The 12618-nt window shown below is 40.9% G+C and overlaps 1 long non-coding RNA gene across 1 annotated transcript; it reads left to right on the top strand.

The window, feature by feature from the left end:
- The first annotated feature begins 711 nt into the window (after window positions 1-711).
- Window positions 712-12046, top strand: LOC104860183. The gene is made up of 3 exons (XR_779602.1): window positions 712-787; window positions 1058-1180; window positions 12012-12046. It is a non-coding gene; the product is annotated as an uncharacterized LOC104860183 (long non-coding RNA).
- The last annotated feature ends 572 nt before the right edge of the window (window positions 12047-12618 follow it).

Here is a 12618-nt window from a genome sequence, read left to right as displayed (position 1 = left end):
CTTTCAGCTACCAAGGAAGTAAATTTTGTAATTAATTTATCTCTGAGGGATCACCAGGAAGTGGCTCTATTGTGATTTCTTTTTTATGGCTATGGTGAGTGATTAGTTACACCTGCTTCAAAATTTTTCCAGTCATATTTAATAGTGTAGAACATTGAACCTTGGATACCCATTCATTTATGCATTTTTGTTAGAGAGGAGCTAAATCTGATTCAAAGGAAAATAAATGTAGACCTAATTTTAAGGGTTTGAGCAAACTGAGCTAGAACAATAGTGGCTAAATATGCTAGGTGGATTCCTCAGTTTGCTTTATGATATGTAAACTTTCCCTTGTTTTAGGTGATCAGAAATATATAGAGTTGCTCCTAATCAGAACCCTAAACTGCACTGTCCCTGTTTCAGAGCTGTACTGAGAGGTAGCACTTCAAACCACTGCCATCAATTTTCAGTGAATGCATTGTTGAGTGAATTAGCACCCTTGAAATATTGTCTAAAAGATGGATGGTATAACTATTTCTCTCCAAAATGTATTCTTGGACCAAAGCAGACTATGAAAAATCTTGGTAGCATTCATTGAATTGTTCCTATACTTTGCCACACTGTTTTCTAGAAATCTGAAGACTGAAGAGTTCAAGCCGAAAACTAAAGCAATCAGAAACACGTTTACATTGATGAAAAGCTACAGAGTATCAGGGATTCTGCTAAGTCCCAAGGATCTGTTGCACAGCATGAAGACTGAAGTTAATTATCCTGTTGCCTACATTTAAAAGTTGCTAAAAGTGGAAGCGTAAGTGCTCACATCACCACCAAGAAAAGCAACTATGGGAAACAATGAAAATGTCACCTAGCTTGATTTCAGTAATTTTTTTATTAAAATATGTATATCAAAACATCTCATTGTATACTTTAAATGTACATAACTTTGTTAATTATACATCAATAAAATTGGGAAAAATGAAGACAAAAAGGAAAGAAGAGAGGGAGGGAAGAAAAAGGAAGTTCTGAGAGGTTGCTCGTCCTCCTAAGTCATTCCTCTCTGATTCCACTGTTCCATCAGGGAAATGAAGAGAAAAATACCGAAAACAGAGTTTTGTGACGAGAGATACAATTTTCAGCAACGGACATAGAGAATGAATGGGAAAAAGCGATGAAGTAGGTGACAACTTGAGTGCCCCAAATGGTAGGTGATGAGACCCTCCCCTAGACAGTGTGAAAGAAAAAGATTGAATCAAGAGATACTCGTAGGGTACTTGTGTGCATCTGCCCGGGTGTGGTACCAGAGGAGATCTGGTGGTGAGTTCTCCTCCCAGAGATAGGCGTTGTGTGTGGAGGGTACATGCACAATGGTTTATCTGCATTTGTATTGTGTTCAAAGTTTCAGAAAGCCCTAAAAGTGCCTCTCCTCTCTGGCCTGTAGTACCCTGGCCTACTGCTATCTCTTCTCTTCAGAATCATAAAAACTGTATTCCTCAGAAGGGCCCTTAGAAGTTATTTCTTCCAATCTCTTCGACTTTTGTGTTGACAAGCTGAGTCCGAAGGAAGATAAACACTTTTTCCATCGTGCACAATGAGGTAGACGGGGAGTCGGCAGCAGCTCCCCGATCCTATTTCTCCTCGCTGGCCTCTTGTAGATGTGAACTTTGGCTTCATAAGTGGTCCCGCCTTGACCAATGTTTTCTGTTTTTAGATCCATGGTACTGAGGCTACGAAAGCTCTAAAGATACCCGCCTCTGTTCAACAGCTTTCCATCCTTTCTCAGCAGCTGCAAAATAAGAGATTCAACTATTGGGGCCCAAATGCAAAATAACCTCATTTCTCCTTCCTGAAATCCATTTAACCGGAAGAGTTTCCCATTCCACTGAGACACACTGAAATCGGTACTACCAGTCCTTCAGCTTTCTCTAGGACTTATTTGTCTGTCACTTTTTCTGTTATATGGATGATTTTTCCTATTCTGCTAAATTGCATGTCTCTCTGGTCCTGTTGCCTCATCAGCAAGAAGGAGACAATACCCAGAACTGTCGGAAGGATTAAATAGCGCACACAAAACTTCTGGAAATGTGCTCAGTGTCCTGGGCTCTCATTATATACCTTCACTCTCCCCTCCTTTCAACAGTCCTGGCACTCTGTGTGGCAAAACTAGTTACTCCATAAATACTTCAAATATTAACTGTGCTGCTGATCTCCCTAGCACAATTTGGATTCCCAGCTTCTAGCTCTGAGCCGCTACACCTTCTTAGAGAAACTTTTGCACAAAGGAAGTTTGGACCCACGAAGAATCGGTTCCTACCTAGTCCAGGGTGGCTGTCTCTGTGCCCCTAGGTGGCGCTCTATCCTTTCCACCATAAAAGCTGTTAAATTCTCCCGGAATCTGCTCAAATCTCATTTTGTCTGACCCTCTGTTTATCTGTCACCGGAAACATACGGCCCGCCCTTCTATTTCAGAGCAAAAAAGACACTCCGTTTCCAGGGGCCTCATGCACCAACGTCCTCGTGTTGTTCTGACGACTGTCCCTGTCCCATGTCACTCACTTTTCTGCCCTCCTATGGGCTCCTGGTCACTTGTCCTATATGAAGCGAATTGCACTACCTATATTTCTGATGTCTAAACTTTTCTACCTCCTCGGTCATTTCTCTACTAATTTAATTTCTTCTTCATCCTAACTAACACCTTTCTATCACTAATAAACCATACTTGGTTGTCTGCAGCCTTAAGTAAATAAGTCTTACTGGTAAGATTCTCTGTGATTCTATTACATCCATGTTGTTTCTGATTCATCTGTGCTCATTATTTTTCTCCTTCTCCTTCTCCTTCTACTTCTCCTTCTTCCTGGTACCTGGGATTGAATTTAGGATCATGCGCTTGCAAAGCAGGCAAGGTGCCACGGAGCTAAATCCCTGGCCTCCCTCGTTTTCTTTCATGTATCCCCTAACCACTTTTTGAGCTCTACCTTTTGCCACTACTGTGCAAAAACAATATGTAGTGGAGAGCCTAATGAACTCTTGATTCCCAATCTTGGCGAATCTTCTCTGTCACAGCGTAATCATCATTCTCACCCCATTCTACATCGCCTCCATGGCTGGCAGCCCTCCTCAGTCTAAATTCTGCTTAGGTATTCCTCACATCCTGTTTTCTTCTTTCCTTTCTCTCTAGGCTTTCCTGAACCATCCCACCATCGGCAACTGCCTGGACTTTCTGTAGAATCATGATTCTGAAAGCTGTATTTCTTGATTCAGTTGTTCCTTGATTTGCCCTCCAAATAGGTGTCTTCAATAGCTAACCGGCAATTTTTACCCAGCCCACGCACCCTCAGTGCCCAGCACATCTAACAGAAAAGTTTGTGTCTTCCTTTTCCTTCCTTTACAGCTCTTCATCTATGGAAATCTCCACCAATGACTTAGTCCAAATCAGAGACCTTTTCCTCTGCAACCTTCTCAACATCGGATGACTCATCAAATTGTATTAAGTCCAACTTCTTTCTAAATCTCAAACCTGTTCATTTTTTTCCACCCCAGGTCCTTTCAAGGTATTATTCTTTTTATTTGTAGTACTGTATATGTTTGTTTTCTAGGGCTGTTGTAATAAAGTGCTGTAACTAGGCAGCTTAAAAATGAGAAATATTTGATCCCAGGCTAGAAGTCAAAGACCAACAGGTTACTGGTCTAGTTTCCCTGAGGTCTCTCTCCTTGGTTTGAAGAAGACTATCTGCTTCTTATGCCTTCCCATGCTCTTTCTCCTGCATACATAGCCCCTGGGGGGGTTCTACTTTGTGCTCAAAGTTTCTTTGTATTAGGACACTAGTGAGTTTAGATTAAAGCTCACACCAACAGGCTCATTTGTATCTAATAAGCTCTATAACAATCTTATCTCCAAACACATCGCCTTTTGAGGTATTAAGGGTGATGACAGGGAGATGGGGGCATGGGTACAATTCAGCCCATAACCCTGTGATAGCTCTTTTGTTTCCCAGAGCTGCTATTAAAATTAGCCACACACTAGGTGGGTTAAGGAGTTAAAGCTATGGTTTCACCAGTCTCTTAAGGCTAGAAATACAAACTCAAGGTGTTATCTAGGCTCCCTGGGCCTCTTGGGGATGATCCTTCTAATTTAAAATCTATCTGTGGAGTCTCCAAAAGTTTCACTTTCTGAATGAATTGTGGCATGCAAACCCTCTATAGCCTTTATTCTGATTTTATTTACCTTTATCGTTTTCCTTTACCTTTCTTCTACTTCTGCTCTTCAATTGCTTCTTCATAGCAAGAAAAATCCCTCACTTCATGGGCAAGAAGTGAAAGAGAAAGAGGTAAGGGAAAGGGCTAGGTCCCCACCATCTCCTTCAAAGTCTCACCCCAATGACCAGAAGATCTTGCACTAAATCTTGTCTCTCTAAAAATGTCTCTTTTCTCTCAATAGCATTAAGAGCTGGAGAATAGACCTGCAACTGAGTGAACTTTGAGGAACGTTGCAGGTCTCAACTCCAGCACTTCCTGAATAAACCCCAAAGTGGTGAAAGTGCACATCCTTACCCAGAGTCTTGGTAGAGTTATTTCATAGTGACTAATTAAACCGAAGGAAAAAGCAATATATGTGTACATACTGTGACTAAATTCCATTGTATGGAAACTGATGCCAAAGGGACTTTGATAAATGCTCCATTGAAGATTCCAACAAGTTAAACGTCTAACCTAGAAAGGAACGATTATATTTTTTAAATAATATAAAACATTTCAAAATAATTTCAGGTTGAGAATCTGCAAATAAGATTTCTGTGGGGGAAACTTCAAAACAAAATTCTACCTGTGCATTTCAGAGATGTTTCTGTGCATGGCTTTTTTTTCTCCTTAGTCTTCCTTCCTTGATAATTTCTTGTGCAGCTTTCAGTATCATGGGAAGTATTAATATTTCAAATCTGGGTTATTTGTAAAAAGAGGCAGGAAAATTAAATGTAGTGGCATTGGGTTCTCATTTTCCTTCTGCAGAACACATCCATCTTTAGGAAATATAATGATTCTCTTTTACCTTAGTTCTCTCCTCAACAAAATTAATGACCCTATGCCCACAGCCTTCCCTCTGACTTGGATGAGAACAGCTGGAGGGCTTTCATAGGTCTCTGCTTTTGGTCAGTTGTGTACAAACGAGAAAGGAGAGCGTATTAGTAGCTGAAATCACATTAAGGCAAGTTCTGAGGGACTGTGTATATTCTTTGTAAAGAACTGCAGTAAACCATTATTTTTTGGCCTACTAAATAGGCAGCTTCCTAAACTGGTATATAATAATTCTTTAAAGACAGAATCTTTGGATTTACCATGAAAATATTTGTCTTAGTGAGCAATGACAAGCTTCTCCTCCCCTCGTTTTAATGCTTCTACTTTTAGATATTACCACAGTGGTTGAATGTTATTTAAATATTTTTACCCCAGTGATGGCAGGCAAATCATTTTGTAGGTGAATTTAAAAAGAAAGATTCCAACAATAAATTATGAAAAATGATTTTTTCTAAAAACATATTGAAGAAATCCTGTATCAGACTGAAAAGGCTGCTTTCTGTTCCTGGTTGACTGGATTCGATCATGAGTGAATACTCTATTTCATCAAATATTTTTTTCTTCATTTGTTGAAATGACCAAATATTTTATTCTTTAAATAATGTGATAGGTTTAATTAATTATATTCTTGTGGTGCTAAGCACTGAAGCCAGGGCCTTTGCACTAAACTGCATCCCCGGGCATTTTATTTTAAATTTTTTGAAAAATTTGAGACATAGTCTCTCTGAGTTACTAAATTGTCCAGACTGGCTAGAGTTTGGGATCCTTCGGTCTTCAGCCTCCAAGAGTGCTGGGCTGGCAGCCATGTACCACCGCACCCAGCTAGATTATATAGTTCTAAATAGTTAATGTGGTAGGTTATATATCTTTTTTTATCTTTGAAAGCCTTATTTATTCTTGTTTATCTTTTTTTATTGTGCAGAGTTACTTCTGCTATTCTGGTTTATCTTTTCCTAGTGCATCTCTTACCTTGATTTGACTTTTAACTTTGATTTTTAGATATGTTTCTTGTGGATAGAATACCCAGCACTTACCTATTGAACATCCCCTGGAATCCGGATGTCACCTTTTGATTAGGTGTTTGGAGTACGATGGAGAATGAGCCCTGTATTTCCCCAACCTCATGAAATGTGTGAATTGACATAGGATATTTTGTGGCGACTACACAAATAAGTAACTAAATGATTGTGTATGAAAAACTAATAGGACCCATGTCTTTTTTGTTCTCAAAGGGTCAAAGAACAGCAAGATCAGGCATGATTCTCACAGTAGTGTCTTTACTGATAGGTAGATGGTGGGATCTTGAGTTGCGGAAGGCAGAGCTGTGTGTGTAGAGCGGAGGGGAAGGAGGGAGAGAAAGGACGAACACAAGACTCTCCATTTGGGGTGTGTCCATATGTGACTACTGCAGAGAGGGGATGGAAATAAACGACAAATTTCCAACACAGTACTACTGAGACGCACTGGTTTTGCACCATGACCTACTGAGTTTGCATCTGGCTTCACAACTGAATAGTAATGTAAGCATTGGGAATATTTTCAACCCACCTATCCAGATATTGCCTCTATAAAGAAATGGCAGTGATAAAAATGACGATCTCATATAGAAAAGTCAAGCATGCAAAGTATAAAAATGTTTCTCTTGTGTTGAGTCCTAATAAAGGAAAGGCACCATTGTTAGTCATACCTGTGGGTTATCTTCCTATCTTTGTACTCTAAGTATGCTGGAAAGATGACTTTATTCAAAGGTAATGACTCACTAAGAATAAACTTTAATTTCAAGACAGCTATTATGGGAGGATTTAGCATGAGAGAAATGCATTTGGAAGCAGGGTGTGTTGTATCCCTCAGTCAGAATTTCAGATCAATAAATAACTTACATTACTGGGTGCGACAGATTCAGCCCATCCGGTGCTAAGCAGGCAATATGTGTTAGGATGATGTTTATGGGATGAATAATACTATAATACGTCAATTGGGGTCTAGATTTTTAAAAAATCTGTATTTCCTACTGTATTCAAGGAATTTGTACAACCCCACTGGCTCCCTGATGCCTGGAAATGCTCTTTTGCCATATTCTATGCCAGCCCTGTGCACATTTCAAGCTGTTGCATTACACTGGCCAAGCAGACCCTCTTCTTCATTTGCAGTACCAATTTATAATGCAAAATATGCACACCAAAAACAGTGATTCATTACAATTTTTGGCCCCTAAAAGAAGTCACAATCCTCGCCCGATGCCCTCAATGGGATCTATTTTTTTCCTAAATTAGGGGTTGCGGAATATGCCCTGAATGTCACAGGCACGTCGATGTTCAGGAGATAGAATTGTCAGAGAGAAAGGAAAGAAGATCCCGCAGTTGGAGCAAGGCCCCTCGGCTTCTCTCCTGGTAATGAATATTGTGGTGCCCTCTAGTGGTAGCAGGAGATCGACGGGGAGAGCCGCCGTGGACAGCGTGTAGCAGTGCTCGTTCATTCTCCAAGCTGAGCCACACACTGTGGTTTTCCAAACGTGACTCAGGGAACATTTCACCAAAAGGGTGCATGCACGCGTGACTTAGTCCCTTCTCCCTTTCCAGCGCAGACGATACCTGGAAGAGAATGTCTGCTTGTCTTAATTGGCAGAACACCTCGACATGAATAGAAATGCGATGTGTAATGCTAAAAAGGACCTCGCTGTAGGGGTCACTTTATTTTTCACAGGCATGGAGTTCATGGTGAGCTTCCTACAGTGACAGCAAGAAGACATTTACTGCAAAACCCTTCGGGTCCCACAATGTGCTTGTGTGAAAACAAAAATGATCACAAATACAAATTATATATTAGATAAATATTCCATTTAGATGTTTTTGTAGCTGCTTCTTATGTTGTTATCATGACTGTAGCTTTCCTCCTTCACTAGTACTACATCTCACCCCCAGCTTTGGAACTATTCATTCATGTATAGCACCCCAAAAGCTTCCCTTTGGCACCTGTTCTTCTACAATCTCGTCACTACTCACCCTTTATTCTTGTAATTTGCATCTCAGAACATTTTAAACTTCTGTCAAAATCAGTTGTGCCCCAGTCATCCGGGTCACTTCCAAGTCTGCCTCTTATGTAACAAGCCTCTGGAACTCTCTGGTGGTAAGCGTAGTCCTGAACATCCTGACTGACCATTTGAGAAATTCATCGAAGTGCTGGGTTATAGTCACAAGTTCCCAGTTCAGTGCCAAAAAAGGACAGAAGAGGATTTGGTGCCGGGGGTGGTGATGCCTGCCTGCAATCGTAGCACTCAGGGAGCTCCTTCAGGAGGATCGTCCCCAGTTCCAGGCTAGCCTGGACTGCATAATGAGTTTAAGGCCTGCCTGAACAAGCAATACCGTTCTGAAAACACCACCACCAACAACAACAGCAGCAGCAACAACAACAAAGAATCTAGACCTCTGTAGAATTGTTGTTTCCTGGGGAACTAAGTGCCTCACCAAGAAAAGCTAATTTCACCCTTCCTCCCTTCCTTCCTTCTCATATAGGGACTAGAATGATCTCACTTGAACTGTATTAAGGAGGCAGGCAAAATTCACAGATACCTCAGTGCCCAAATTTAGGTACAAATTAAAGTAAGTGTCTATGTGTGTACACACATGATTAAAGGTAGAAGGGGAAAAGCCCGCCTACACTCCAGTACACAATCCCGTTTGGCAGTGTGGAGAAATGGAGAGCATACTCTTTTACAAGCTCAGCCCAGGGCCTGAAGGAAGTAATGAAACGTCTTTAGTCCACGGTAATTTTATTATATCAGAAAGAACCATCATGCACAGAAGAAAAGGAGACAGATGAGAAGTGCTTGGCAGAGATAATAGTGCACTGTTCTTTAAGGTGCTTTATTGAAACACAACCTGTTAGTGGAGGTATCATGATAAAATATCGAAATTCATTCTGTCACTAATTGAACAAATATTTAATTGAGCACCTATTATGCCCAAGGCATCCTTCTAGGAGCAAGAGAGGCACTTTGTGTTTTACCAACAAAGCACACAACCCTTCACTTTCATGAAATTTATATTCCAGTGAGAGAGAATGGCAGTGAATAAATGAATGAATGTGCAATATATGAACAGGTGAAATCAGTGTGGTCAAAAAATAACAAAGTAGGGCAAAGGATAATGGAGGATATAATTTTAAGTAATATCACCAGGTAAAGTCTCCGTACAGGTGTCTTCTGAATCAAGACCCAAATAAAGACAGAGAGATGGGTGAAAATACAAGAAAAGCAAACAGATCAGCAAAGATGCAGAGGTGGAATTCATGGGTGAGGGTAATAAGTAAGTCCCTGCGTGTGGAGTGAAAAGGAAAGAGGAAGGTGCAAGAGATGCCACGCGGAGACATGACTAGGGCTCGTGTACTGTGATGCCCTGAATGCCACCAAAAGATTTCTTTCTAATGTTTACAGTAGCTTCACAATAAGAGATGTTGCAAAAATAATGGTTTTCTTATGCAAAGTTTTCCCTCCTCTTATTTTCTATGAATGTGGTATACTTTTCATAACTCATGAACCAACGCCAAGACATGACAGCCAAGCAAAGTCCCAGCTTTATTCAGATGTTTCAAGTTTTTCCAGTAACAATCCTTTTCTGTTCCAGGAACTTCTTTGAGAAGCCACACTTCATGTGGCCATTGTATCTCCTTGGATTCCTCTTGACTGGGACAGTTTCCCTGTGACTTTTCCTTGCTAGATTATATAAAAGCCTTTTCTTTCAGAAGTCCTAGTCAGATACTGTGCAGAGTACCTCTCCAGTGGGTTTGTTTCATTCACACTGGGTTTATCTTGGAGGAAGGCCATAGATTTAATGTACCTTTATTATTGGATCTTATCAAGGATAAACGTTATTAACACGACTGATCCCTTAATGGTATTCCTCTCAAACACATGACTGGGTTAGGGTCTGTCAAATATCCACACAGCTCGTTCCCCCTCCTTGCATATTATATGAGCTATCAGCATTCCACATGTAAGGGTGCAGAGTTACTTTTCTCTTCTCAAAGAGGGAACATCTACACACCCTATTTGCAATTCTGCACCAAAGACTTGTCTATTCAGTGGTTGGCTCCAGTATGTATTTATATCAGAAGGGGCTCATGGATGTTGATTTTATTATCTGGGTTATATCCAGAGCTCTATCACTTATTCTGATGCTCACTTTCTTTCAGGTTTAGCCTCCAGGAACATTTTCACTCAACACTTGTATCCTTTGGGCACATTCCCATCGTCTTATTTATTGAGCCATAGAGAGACATCTTAACCATAGTGGGAGCCACCAAAGAGCTTCATGCAGTGGATGATAGAATCCCATTTGCATTTTATAAGGATTCCTATGGCTGCAGTGTGGAGAATAGAGTATCAGACAGCAGGAGCAGAAGCTAGGAGCTTGTAAGACCTTACTCCAATGGGGAGAGAGCTCTTACTCCAATGGTGGCTTCTCATAAAGAGGGACAATAGAGAGAAGCAGAAGAAGGATTTGGGATATAATTTGATGGATCAGATGTGGAATATAAGGGAACAAAACTTCAAATGTGATTGCACTCCAAGTTTTTGGTCTTAAGTGATCGAATAACTGGTGATAATGTTGACTTATTTGGTGAACACGGAAGAAGGAGCAGTTTGGGAACACAAAATAATGCATAGAATAAATATCGCATAGCCATACCAAGTAAAACTCAACTTAAAAGATCAATTGCCTTGCAAACCTTGTTTTGACTGCTTCTGCAGGGGAATCAGCACCGTGATTCAAACACAGGCTACTGGGCCAAGAGGAGCAGATGGTAGCTGTTCCTTGGGCTTAGGCTTGCAGGGGAGGAATGGTTTTCATGTATTTTCCTAAGCATTTTCAGGCTCCTGGCTTATAAATATTTCCTTAGAGTGTATCTTTGTGGGCGATTTGTCTGTGTATATTCGTCTCTTCTCATCGTGGGTCACACTAGCTATTGGAAACCAACTTACTCTGAAAGACAAATCAAGGAAGGCCCCCAAATACAAAATTGCTCATTCAGATGCTGAAAATAAGACTGGGCTTGGGAAACTTGGGATGAAAATACTACATAAGTTGCCAAAAGAGTTCATGAGCAATTCAGCCAACAGCTTATTGTATACTAAGTCTGGTATGTGAAATTAGGGAACATCCCAGAAGGGACACACAGTTTGTGTCCGTGTGTTGGGGGATCCCTACTGCTTGGTCCACTAAGCAGCCAGTCCATGGAACCTAGCTTACACCAGAAGTCACACACACTTCTGTCTTCCAGTGTTTGAAGACACTGCTCTTTTTGTCTGGAAGACACCTCCTTCTCTTCTCTACTTCATTGATCCAAGCCTGTTTGAAAGTCACATTCTGTCTGAAATCTCCCATTTTCTCTACATTCCTCACCCCCCGCCAAAGCTGGCTTGGCTGGCTTATACAAAAAGAATATTTTCCAAACTTCATTTTCTTATTTCCCTCTTCAGTATAGGCTAGTGTACCATTATTAACTATGGAATTTCAATGTATACACTCTCAGGGCCAGGGATTTAGCTCAGTGGTGCCGCTGCTTGCCTCACCATCGCAAGGTCCTGAGTTCGATCCCCGGTACAAAAAAAAGAAAATGTATACACCTTGTTTTTAATTGATTGAAGTTCTCCTCACAGAATTGTGATTACTAGTTAGTAGGCTGGTTGAAATAGTCTCCATTCTCCCTCTGTCCATACCTTCGCTATAGAATGTTGTGGTGTCTCCACTGAACGTGGTGGGAAATCCCTGCCCTTGGGTCTGGCCCTGTGACTTAGTGCGACGTCAGTAGACATAGTGCCAATGGAGGATGACAAAGCAGGACTGAGGTGCATGGCTGAAGTCCCTAGGATCCCAAGTGTATGGGTACATTGTTCTTGCTTTAGTCTCTTGTTCCAGAGGCTTGAAAAGGCTATTGGATCTCACTTGCATTTTTTTTCCCCTAAGAAAATTAGAAGACCACACCAGTTCATCCCAGGAGAAATATAAAAGACATCTGGAGCAGAGATGCCACCAAAGGTCCTGAGCTCATTAAGCTCAGCCAACAGAAGCACCTTCAGCCAAGCAGCACAGTAACCCAGTCAAGATGAACCAACAAACGCTCAACCCTCAGCAGCCACAATGAGGTTTGAATGGTTGGGAGTGAAAAGTCAACATTAGTCACTGAGTTTTGTGGCAGTTATTAAATTTTACATATTTAAAATTTGGTCACTTGAACTCATCCAAGGGAAAGAGTATTTTAAATCCTTTGCTCAACCAAAGCCTGGTTCTCAGATGATTCAAACAAACAAACAAACGACAAAAGTTAACTAATGACTGATGCTGTTATATCGTCATGATTGTCACCAAAGCCAAACAAATTTCCACATTAGGGTATTTATAAATACACACACACACACACACACACACACACACACACACACACACACCACATATGTTTTTTGGTGTTTTTGTACTGGGGGTCAAACTCAGGACTTTGTACTTGGCAAGGCAGGCAGTGTCACCACTAAGCTAATGCTTAGCTAGGAAATATTTTCCACCTTAAACAGATTTC

This window comes from Fukomys damarensis, unplaced genomic scaffold (assembly GCF_012274545.1).
Source record: "Fukomys damarensis isolate Sample0158 unplaced genomic scaffold, DMR_v1.0_HiC HiC_scaffold_16, whole genome shotgun sequence".
NCBI classification, from domain to species: domain Eukaryota; kingdom Metazoa; phylum Chordata; class Mammalia; order Rodentia; family Bathyergidae; genus Fukomys; species Fukomys damarensis.
The sequence above is the reverse complement of the archived record's forward strand: the minus strand, read 5'-3'. Positions and strand labels throughout refer to the sequence as shown.